This window comes from Megalopta genalis, chromosome 12 (assembly GCF_051020955.1).
Source record: "Megalopta genalis isolate 19385.01 chromosome 12, iyMegGena1_principal, whole genome shotgun sequence".
Classification (NCBI taxonomy): Eukaryota; Metazoa; Arthropoda; class Insecta; order Hymenoptera; family Halictidae; genus Megalopta; species Megalopta genalis.
The window spans coordinates 2479990-2492253 of record NC_135024.1 but is presented as its reverse complement, the minus strand read 5'-3'; the positions used below and the strand labels follow the sequence as shown (position 1 = coordinate 2492253).

Below are 12264 nucleotides of genomic sequence, written 5' to 3'. Positions count from 1 at the left end.
GCAGCAAAGCGTTTTTGCTTTCACTGGCTAAAGGATTCGACGTAGGCAAAGAAGCGACGAAATTAATTATGAATTACCGTGGTCAGTCACGGTCGGTCCCGCGCGAGCGTTTCGCGCGGCGTGTTGCACACGTCGGTGGTCCTTTTTAACGAGCCTGACACTACCGTTCTCCGCGATTCTAAACGACGATAACCCCAGTCGTTCACCTGCGCTGCTCTTATTCGCGAGCCACCAAACTGCTCTCCGTCGCTTGCGCAACCGACCGCCACTCCGCTACATCCTATCCTAACCGCGCGAATCTTCCGAGGATTATGCTAATCGCAGAGCACAATGAGATCGACGACACTATTCCGGGGTACCTTGTATTTCGCTTCGCTCGCCGTAAGGTCAACGGAATCGAAACGATCGCGGCACTTTCGGCCGGGAGACTTGCTCAACGCTTAACATTATCCGATCCCTTGGTTTAGGCTAATTAGGAACGGTGAAATCACACGAATCCGGGGGATATCGGCGAAGAAGAAATAGCGGAGCTAATTACATATGTACCGCGCTCCGTTGATAGACTTTGGGAGTTTTCGCTGCGAAAAATAACTTTGGAGATTTAACTGACATTTTTTAAGAACTTGACGATTTTTTTATTTTATCGGAAATTGAGCTCTGTTCGTTCAGTATTTTCTTATCAAGCTTTTTCATAGGAGTAGACTGTGTAGTCTGTAGGCATTTATGACATTAGTATAGATTTTTAAAATGCAAAATAACGTAGAAATTGAGACGATTTTATAGCATTTTTATTTCATTTTTACAATCGGTAATATTTTAGTTAACAGAGATAACTGTTTTCTTCATTCTAATTTTTCTAGAACGACTTATGACAATGGAAATGTATATGTACACTGTATTCAGTCATTCTAAATCTCTGGATTTTTTTTGTAATTTGATAACTAATAGATAACCGTAGATGTTCAATAAATAAATAAATACAAAATAAAGATCCACAGTCTACTCACGAGTTTTACAGAAAATTCCGCGAATTCAGTACCAAAAGAAAATTGAAATAATTTTTCTATTATTTCAAGAACTTCCGTCATTTAAATTTTCAATTATAACAAATAAACATTTAATTGAATTTGCATAAAAAGAATCTGATACATCTTATGCGGTGAATATAAAATTAATTATGCTTGAAAATGAACGAGTACTAATTGAATGAAAGTACTAATTGACTGGCCCACAGTAACTGGCTCCACTACCCTGCTATACAATTTCGCCGTCTCCGATGTCCACGGCTGAGCTCCGTCGTTCAACTCCAGAAGTGAGACAACAGCGTCGATCGACGCGCGTAGGCGAAATCGGCGATTTAGTCGCGTGGACATGGGGACGATAAAACAAGAAGCGGATCGTCGCCGGACGATCTCCAGCTGCCGGTCAACCCTTAGATGCGACGTGTTTTCGTCGAACAGCTTAGCCGGCGAAGCGAGTGCCGCCAATCGTTTTCGTTCTGTTCCACCTCTCGATTTCACTTTTGGCGGCCGCGCCGCCGATCGACGCTTCGTTTCGCTCTCCTCGTCGCGTCTGCTGTTCCGTTGCGCAACAACGGGCCTGTTGCGCGCGGACCGCGCGCCGTGGGACCTTTGCTCGCGTGTGCGCTCGCGAGCGCGTGCCCAATAAGTGTATCGTTCGGCGGCGCCGGGAGAGGGGACGAACGATTGTTCTTGTATCTCTTTATTCCGCGTCCCGGGAACACGTGTATCGGCGCGATCGGCACCGATCGGCCTGATTCTCGGCCGCTTTGCTCGATTTTCCCCTACTCGCGCGCGATCCCGAGCGTTCAAGGTAATAAGGACTCGTTAATTTGGCTTTTTCTCTCGCTTCGATCATGCTCGATAAGGAATCGCTCGCTTCGACACGCTTCTCGCGACCTGAAACACTTCTGCGTGCTCAAATATCTAGGCGATCGAGTCGCAGACGGTGTCGCAGATTTATCAGATCTTTTTAACCTGTTAGCTGTGTTCGACGAGTATACTCGTCATGGAGAAATGACAGTATTTTGTGTGTAATTTTAACTCTACGATTGTAATCGCACAAATGGTAGCTAATTATTGTTAAACAGATGTGCCATTAATCAGTTAATCGTGTTCGACGAGTATACTCGTTATGAAGAAGTGGCAGTACTTTGTATATATTTAATTGTAACCGTACAATTATAATCGCATAAATGGTAGCTAATTGCAGTTAAACAGATGTGCCATTAATCAGTTAATTGTGCTCGACGAGTATACTCGTCATGGAGAAGTGGCAGTATTTCGCGCATAATTTTAACTCTACGATTATAATGTCACAAATGGTAGCTAATTGTTGTTAAACAGATGTGCCATTAATCAGTTAATCGTGCTCGACGAGTATACTCGTCATGGAGAAGTGGCAGTATTTCGCGTATAATTTTAACTCTACGATTATAATGCCACAAATGGTAGCTGATTGCTATTAAACAGATGCGGTATTAACCAGTTAGCTGTGATCGACGAGTATACTCGTCATGGAGAAGTGGCAGTATTTCGCGTATAATTGCAACCCTACAATTATAATCGCACAAATGATAGCCAGTTACTATTAAACAAATGTGGCATTAACCAGTCAATTGTATTCGACGAGTATACTCGTCATGGAGAAGTGGCAGTATTTCGCGTATAATTGCAACCCTACAATTATTAAACAAATGTGGCATTAACCAGACAATTGTATTCGACGAGTATACTCGTCATGGAGAAATAGCAGTATTTTGCGTCACGACGAGTATACTCGTCGCGTATAAAAAGTAGCGACTACTCTCTATTTAAATTGCAATTTTAGTGAAAACAAAAACGTATTCTCAAATTGCAAGATATTTAGAATATTTTGAGACCAGGCCGGAATAAAACGAACAAACAAAAAAACATGAATAATTTCAGATAAACTAATGTCAGGAAAATGGCGCGGACGATTACAAACGCGCGCACTTTCACGAACCGCGCGCAGTGCGCAGTTTGTTCTCATCTCGATCGTCGGAGTAAACCTGTTTCGGTTGATCCTGTACAGGTTCTTCGAAGCACAAAGCTCTCACAGCCTGGCACTGTCCACGGGGGGTGGGGGGAGGTCTGCAACTTTTAAGCAGCCTGTAGATCGCCTGTTTACGTCCACGGGCTTGTTATTCCGACGAAAATCGATATGCGACTTACACCGGTCCGATCTGTCGTCGGTCGGCCATTTACGGGAATTTACGAGCCGGTGATTCTCGGATTAGCATAATTCCCGATTGCACGGTGAACGTTCGCATGTTTTCCGAATCGAGATGGACGATTATTTTTCCGACCTTTAATCCTAATATTATTACAATCGTTTCGGTGAATTTGTGTAAATTATTTATTTTTGCAAATTATTATTATATTTTATTCCTTGGAAATCTCATCTAATACGTAATATGTAAGGAATAAATAAATACATAATAACAATAATAATAAATAATAATAATAATAATAAAATTAAAATTAAAGATCAGAGTGCTTTTTAATTACATTATTAGTACTATTATGTATTTATTTGTTACTTATACCCTTGTATATTACATATTATATGTATATATATATATATATAGGTGAAATTTACACAAATTAATAGAAATTTTGCACACCTTTGATTTACAGAAATAGTTCAACAAATGTGCATAAATAGTATTATTACAAGAAAGTACGAAAAATATAGGATGACATAGTGAAGAGGAAGTCGCATCGCGAGCAGAAGAAATCGACACATTTTCAAAACTGACGCTAAGATTTTGATAACATAAGTATACAACAAGGCTTTCAAATGATATAAGAAAATTTATAAAAGTAAATTGTGTTAAGAAGGTCTTGACACCACCTGTACGTGGACAAACCTGTCAAAGAAAATCGATTGGTCCGCGGCGTTCGGGAAGCTCGTGGCGTCGATGGGACAGGAAGTCGAGTTCGATTTAATCGGATTCCTGATTCGTGTAAATTTTGCGAGGCAACTGGGTCCTCGGGAATGATGGATTGCGAGTCCCAGACGGTGGAACCGTTTTCTTTTTCGGTTCTCGTTTCTCCGTCGGTTCGTTCTTGTTGCCCCTGCGCCTGTTTATCGCGGGACGATCGTAACGTTACGCCATTGGCGTCGAGGTGGCGATGCGAAATGGCTCGGGGGGGCCCGGTCGGGCCTGGCCGGGCAGGGAAGGGACCGCGAGGACGCGAAAAAGTCCGCGATGGAACACGGGAGAAGCGATGGAGAGGGGGGAACGGACGAACGCGGTGGCAAGGCCGTTCTTTGACCCGAAACGTGGCCTGCTCGGCGCCAATTTTTCGGGAGGAACCGGTCCCGGGACCCCTTCGGAATTTTTGCCGGCGAACCCGCTACCACGGTGCGCCTCGCCGAGAAACCGACGCCGGCCGCTAACACCTGCCTTTTGCTAATATATCGCCGGCCTATAAGGTTTCCATCGATTAACGTCACCGCGGCTGCAACCGCGGTGCAACCTCGTCGACGCTCGTCGGCCATCGATAAACGAACGCCCGAAAACGACCTGCCAATCGGACAACCCCCCGTTTCGCATTTGCCCGTTGCTGTCGATAATTCAGCAACTTTGTGCGAGCCGCGAACCACGGACATTTTTGCGGACCCTTTTATTCGTGAATTATCACCGACGCCGGGGCATTGATCATTTGATATTTTACGAGCGTCGGTGTGGTCCGTTGTTCTCGGTATTCTATCACATAGCGGCGCACAGGTGAAATCTCGGCGGTGCGCGACTTTCGGATTTTTATCGCCGCGGCCCTGATAAATCTTTCCTCTGAAGTTCCTCCCGATGCTCGAGAGGAGTGCACTTGCCTCGGATGCAAGTTCTGCGGCAATAATAATAATAATAATAATATATTATAATAGTAGTAATAATAATAGTAATATTTTAATAATAATAATAATTATTATAATTATAATAGTAATAATAATAATAATAATAGTAATATTAATAATTATAATAATAATAATAATAATAGTAGTAACTGGGGTAAGGATTTCGTGCATTTACGATAAAAATGAATTTGTCTAATAAAAAACTATGGAAAACTTAGAATAACTTAATGATATTGTCACACTATACAATAAAATCTCCCTAATTTTTCGACCCTTGCGGCTCCTTTTTATATTTGTCAATTGTCAACAATTTTATAAAAAAACGAGGTGCAACGCATCTCCTTCTCCCAAATTGTCCACGTTTCTATACAATCTCAGCGTCAATTAGGGAGAATTTATTGTTTACGTGTTATTTCGATGTTACTTTTTATAAATTCTTACATATTAATATAAAATTATTATTTATATAATTTTATATATCATCTTTATTCCATATCTTTTCAAAAGATTCTAAAAACAATTAACTGGAACATTAGAATATATCCTCTTTTGTTAAATAAAAGGGCCAGCTTTCTAGCGTATGCATTTTTGTATTATTTATTACTATTAGAAGAGAATTTACTGTTTAAAGTTTACACAATTTACTCTGTGCCACTATTTTTTTTATTTAATCTTCTATCTATTCCTTCCAAAACCTCTGCAATCTTTGATTTCACAACTGATGCGTCATTTCTCGTACAATTAGAATATTTACAGTCGAGCTGGCGACTCTGAGGCGCCGCTAAAAATTGTCACATCGCCTTTCAAAATAATCTTAATATTACCAAATTTCTTCACCTTTAAACAGCTGTTAAAACTATATATATATAACCATCGTATAATTCGCAAAATTCAATTTCATACGTACAAAATCGTCCAGCGAGGGATTACTAAATAAATCGATAAATTCCCATTAGATCTCTGCCGATATTTTAATTGTCCGTTCCACGGTCGCTATTAAATTGTTCGCAATCATTTTAAATTGACCGTGCAGAATCCGCGGAAAAATTAGCCGAGCCGTGCCGATCAAAGGATCACGCGCAACTGGATATAGATCGGCGAAGGCCGGCGACTGCGTCGGCTCTAGCAAAAATCGCGGGGAGAACACGCCGTTCGTATTGCAACCGGGCTTTCCATCATTACTTAATCTCCCTAGTATCGCTGTACCGCGCTCGCACGGGCGATTAACGAAATTACAAAACAGCCGGTCGGCCGCGAGAACCGGAGAACTTCGAGCGAAAAGTATCCAGAACGCCGGGGCCCCCGTGTACCTGTCGGATGGTGGGTCCGTGACCCGGGTATAACGAGAACTTGATCGTAATTCCTGTGGCCCCGTGGCTGACAGTTAGAGACATTACGTAAACGTGGTCTCCCGAATCTTATACGTGGAATTTATTTCAACCCTTTCATAGGCGTCGGGAAAATATTCTGAAAAGTCGCAAGGATTTTGGTCCTCGCGAGAAGCCTGCAGATATGCAGCCGGATGCATAGACGCACGCGTCGCCGTTATCTGGGCATCGCATCTCTCCCTCGCCGTTCACGGTGTGCACGTGCTCGCGTGGAAACGCGGCGGTGTTCACCTGTGCCGCGGCGAATGCACCTGTGTGCAGCCCGCGGACTCGAACGCCGCGAGCCTCATCGATCTTCCCTGTCCACCTCTTTATTCTCGCTTTTACCTCGATCCCCGCCGATCGAAAGAGAAGAAGAAGAAGAAGAAGAAGAAGAAGAAGAAACGCCGAGCATAGCCACGCTTCCATATCGATATTTAACGATATTTAAATGGCCGCACGACAACCGGACATTTGCACTTTTAACGACCGCGTCGGGAATCGTAAATCGCCTCGCTCGTCCGTTTTTTTTCCACCGCCTCCCTCGCGGATTCCGCCGAGGAGTCGCGGCGCTGATCTCATCGCGAGACCGTCGGTCATCCGTTTGACTCACCGGTAATTAGCCCGAGCGTAATTGTAACGGGGCAAGAAGTCTGTGACGGCGGGGCCCAACGGCCCCGCATAGAATATTCATTCTCGTTCGACGTGTTCGTAACGCGCTGTCTATGCTCGATGTACTTCAGAATTGTTTGAAGAAGTCGTGTGCGTGTGTATGTGCGCGTGTTCGCGGTAAATACACGGTTTACGATGATTGGAGGCCCGATACGCGCGCACGCGCGCGCAGCGTACTTCGAATTTAATTGAAAGTCTAATTGTATTTGCAAAGACGATTTCATGCGATTCGATGTTCCCGCGAAACGAGGCCGCCGGTTCGATCATTATGCGTTCTCTATTCATCATTATGCTTTTTCTATTTGTTCAGGCCGCTCGAGAGACGGCCGTTCGATTTTCTTGGTAATGGTTTCTTACCGGCGACTTGATTGGGTCTTTAGAGGTTCAGGAATGTCGCGGAAAGCGGCGAGACACCGGTTAACTTTTCACGCTGCGAATTTTCTAACGAGCTGGTCTGATTCGAGTTCGCAATCTATTGTTTGTAGAATTCGAATTATTGTTCGAAGAATTTATTCGAATTGTTATTCGAATTATTATACGAATTATTATTCGAATTATTATATGAATTATTATTCCAATTATTATACGAATTATTATTCGAAGAATTTATTCGAATTATTATTCGAATTATTATATGAATTATTATTCGAATTATTATATGAATTATTATTCGAATTATTATACGAATTATTATTCGAAGAATTTATTCGAATTATTATTCGAATTATTATATGAATTATTATTCGAATTATTATACGAATTATACGAATTATTATTCGAATTATTATACGAATTATACGAATTATTATTCGAATTATACGAATTATTATTCGAATTATACGAATTATTATTCGAATTATACAAATTATTATACGAATTATTATTCGAATTATACAAATTATTATACGAATTATTATTCGAATTATTATTCGAAGAATTCACATTTGAAGAATGTATTCGAACTATTATTCGAAGAATTCACATTTGAAGAATGTATTCGAACTATTATTCGAATTATTCGAATTATTATTCGAAGAATTCATTTTAAGAATTTATTCGAACTATTATTCGAAGAATTCGTCTGAAGAATTCATCCGAAAATGTATTCGCAATGTTGTTCGAATAAAATATCATTCGAACAACGTCCAACTCCGTCCCGTAGACACAACGTTAATGGTTGATTTCGCATCGGCGAGCGAACAGCGGACGCCAAAAATTGCATCGTCGCATTTCGATCTGCTCAGAAGAATCGAGACGCTGTCGTATCGATCGGCTCAGCAATAAATAAACGAACCAGCATGTTCATCACGAAGTTAAGCCGACCTTCGGGAGCCGCGAAGTTGCGAGCGACGCAGCGGCTTAGAAGCGCAATCAGCGAAGTGGAAAGCGCACGGCGCACGCTGTTTGCGACACAAAGAGTCCAGGATGCGCCGTAGAATTCGTTATCGCGTCGAAGTGAGGCCGCCGCGATACGATCGGTCGCCCGACAAATGCAAATGCGCCGTCATTCGAGAGCACCGCCTTGGTCGGGACGCTGTTCGACGATCTCGTCGATAACGACGATCCACGTTAACGATAGCGCCCGCGGCCCATTGTGTTCCGCTCGCGCTCTCCCCCTTATCTCGTCCCGCTTCTTCCGTGAAAGGGCCCCCGACTCCGCGGGCCTCCACAACGAACCACTGTCCCGCTCACAATGAGCGAATTCATCGGCCCGGCCCGGCCCGTGTCGCGGGAACCCGTCGAATCCGTCCGGACGAATCGATATCGCCTGGCATCGGTGTAATGATCCAATTAACGTCGAGGCCTGTCTCCTTGTTTTTGTCCCCGTCGCGATTCGTTCCCTCCGTCCCGGCTGTGTTTATCGTGATTTATTCGCGTGAAAGGGAGGAAATCGCGTCCTTGCCCGCGGATCGAGAAACTCCGCAACGCTACTTTCCGAAAAAAAACTGTGTCTCGATTACTGTGAAATTAACTCGTCCGGCTGAACAAAAAAAAAAAGGAAAGAAAAAAGAACGATCGAACTCGTAGTTCCGAGCGTTCGCTGCGGCATGAACCTGACCTCCTTTTCTGCGTTGAAACGCTTAAAAATAATTAGCAGAACGATTTTCAGAGACTCTCGTCGAGGCTGAATTGCGTTATTATTAATCAGCGGCGTTGCATTAGCGTAAAATTAATAGTTACTTACAAGAAGCACGCTCGAGAATATAGGGACGGCCATCCGGTGGTGTCTCGTTAAAGTGGCTGTTAAGGCGGGAACCGTTTAATATTTCACGAAGTTGTTTGCTTTATTGAAAACAGCAAAGCTACCGATTAATTATGAAAGTTAATTTCGTTCAATCACTGTGCACACTTTTTACATAAATTTATTTAATGTACCTAAATTGATTCTATCGATTTAATGTACCTACATTAATTCTATCAATTTAATGTATCTAAATTAATTCTATCAATTTAATGTACCTACATTAATTCTATCAATTTAATGTATCTAAATTAATTCTGTTAATTTAATGTACCTAAATTAATTCTATCAATTCAATATACTCAAATTTAATTAATTATAGTATTAATCAACTAAATTAATTATACCTAAGTTAATTTAGTGCTCGAGGTCTCATCGACCCCCTTAGATTATGATTAAATTATTGTTTTTATCATATTCTGTAATCTGAAGAGTAATTGGCCCGTTTAATCAACAAACAATATACATAAATAATGTACAAAGAGTAATTTTAAAACTGCATATATACAAACGAAATAACTAACTAGGTAATTATATTTAATTATATTGCTTGAGGTTAGCAAACTTTTCCCGAGGAACATAGAAGTTTTAGGTTAGTTTTAGGTTAAATCGCCGCGTGCTTCGTTCACATAACATTCGAATAACACGATTCATTAATCGACACAGTAATAGATTGATTTAATCATTTTTCAGTCACTTTGTTCAGTCGAATTATTCTTCGACTGTTCGACGAACAACGGGCCTTCACCGTTCCCCATAAAAAAGAGACCATCGGCGTCGTTTGACGACTGTTACGGTCACGTTGCACCGTTAAAATTATTTTTCACAACTATTATCAGGCTCGCTCTTCTCAATAAATCGTTAAACATCGACAAATATTAAACGGTTATTTTTCCAACGATTTTAAAAGGGAACCACCCCCTGCACAATGCAGCGAGCGATCCCAAGCCTCGTTGGTCGCACGCCTCGCAAAGACGCGCGCGGTCGTTCGAGCGTTGCAGCAAATTATACCCGTGATATCAACGAGCGAACCTCCGAGTTCCATTTCTCGTTACTGTGTCAATGTCTCGCTAACGCGTCTAACCGTACTATTCATTGACTGCAATCCCGCGCGGTGAATACCAAGCTGCCCCCATCAGCCTTGGGTCCGACCTAAACGAGGCCTAATCTCGAGCCGTCGAAATGGCGACCGAATGGCAGCATGCTGTTCGCATCGTCGAAGTATCCGCCCCGGGACCCCGCTCGAGTCGATAAGATTCGCGTTAGGCTTGTCAGAGGCCATTTTAAAAATTTAAGGCGCGCGCGCGCGCGCCTGTCGACAGCTATTATTCCCTTCTCGTTTTTTCTTTTTTTTTTTTGCCTCGTCGACGATCATCTCGACGAGACGCCACCTGTCCGGGCGCCTGATGAGAGCACAATCCTCTCGCCCCGTCTCGCTACTTGCGTCGATAATTGTTATTATAGACGCCGGGTCAAGGACTGTTTTCGACGGAAACTTGTTTACCTCTCGAATGATCGATCGAGTGGCAACGTTCGAGGCTCTCGCCGCGGCGTGTCGAATGTTTTGGGACACTCGGCCGTCGGATGTCGAACCCGGGTCACCACGTAATTTATGCTGTTTAATTATTAATTGTGTCCATTATGGGCGGGGAGGACAGCGAAGACGGGATTTGAAAGTCGAAGGCTGCAGGATTTGAATGATACCGCGGGGCTCGCTCCTCCATTGTGGCGCGGCGTCGAGACGTGCACGCTTATCGAGAGACGCTATAATAATAGGACGTAATTGCGTTGAGTAATTATTGCGTCGGTGAAAGGGCAACGGGGGTTTCGTTCGGTTTAGTTTCGTCTGGGTAGGCTGTTTTTGGACGGTTATGCTACTTCGACGCGTCGCAGTGAATTTTTCTCGAAAATAGGAATCCCTCTTTTTGTGGATTATGGTCTTTCAAGTGTTTCAAATCGCTTTAAACATTGGAGAAAACGTAATATTGGTGTCATTGCGATGTTTCTTTTTATAAACATGTGCATATTGTCTTTATTTTGCACTTTTTTACAAAGATTCTAGAAACAATTAACTAGAACATTAGAATATATCCTCTTTTGTTAAAAAAAGAGACGACTTGGCAGGAAACGTGATCTCTTTACTATCAACCCTTCGTCGTTTTTTTTCTAACAGTATTTCTGTCATACGTATCACAAAAAAGTGTTTTTAATTCTTAGCACACGTCTCGAAATTCAAAAAATTGTGTCAGTCATTAATTTCTAAATTTTAAGGGAAAGTTTAACTAAAGTTTAGGAGAGAGAATTAACTCTCAAATAAATTTATATGAACATTATTGATTACACTTTAATTGAATGGGAATTTTCTTATGATTATTTTGAGATATTTTTAAATTATATTGGTTTTCTCTTTTAAATATACATAAATTTGTTTATTTTTCTATATTATTTAGTGTTCGCTTCCTGTGAGAAAAGTTATTATTCTAAAAAAATACTATAAAATTCATACCTAAAAATATGAGAAAAATCATAAAAAGAATCGTTCGGGGTTAAGGGGTGGCAACCCTTCGGTTCTCAGCAATTTTTAAGTAACTTTTAAGAGAAAATTTTGAAAATACGTATTCTCGTAGCATCTTTTACGAAAAATTCGAATATGCAGTAATCAATTTCGTAGATATATTTATTATTTCCTATTTGTTACTGTATATTTAGCGCTGCGAATGAAATGTCAGCTGAAAATCTCCATTTTTGCGAAATTTGTATTTGTTGCAAAAAGTGCTATAGAAACACATATGTTTCTTAAAATTTTCTCTTAATAATTGCTGGTAGCTGATGATGCCGGGGTTGCCACCCCTCGAGCGGTCCGGCGGACCAAGGGTATTTAGCGACGGCCGTGCGAAGAGGCACGTCGACTACAATGAGTAACGAGCGAGCTATTCGATTGCGCAACGCTCGGCGAGGTACGGGCGCCAGTTTCTCGATTGTCAAGGATTCCGACGAAGCGCCAAATAAATCGGTTCCCGATCGTTGCCAACCTTCGAGCATCGACCGTTGAACGGGGTCCTCGGTCTATGTTCCACGATG

At 42.0% G+C, this 12264-nt stretch overlaps 1 protein-coding gene across 1 annotated transcript in view; it reads left to right on the top strand.

The window, feature by feature from the left end:
- The window catches only part of nudC (nuclear distribution C, dynein complex regulator), a 186011-nt gene that overhangs the window by 158723 nt on the left and 15024 nt on the right, over positions 1-12264 (top strand). The window lies entirely within an intron of this gene.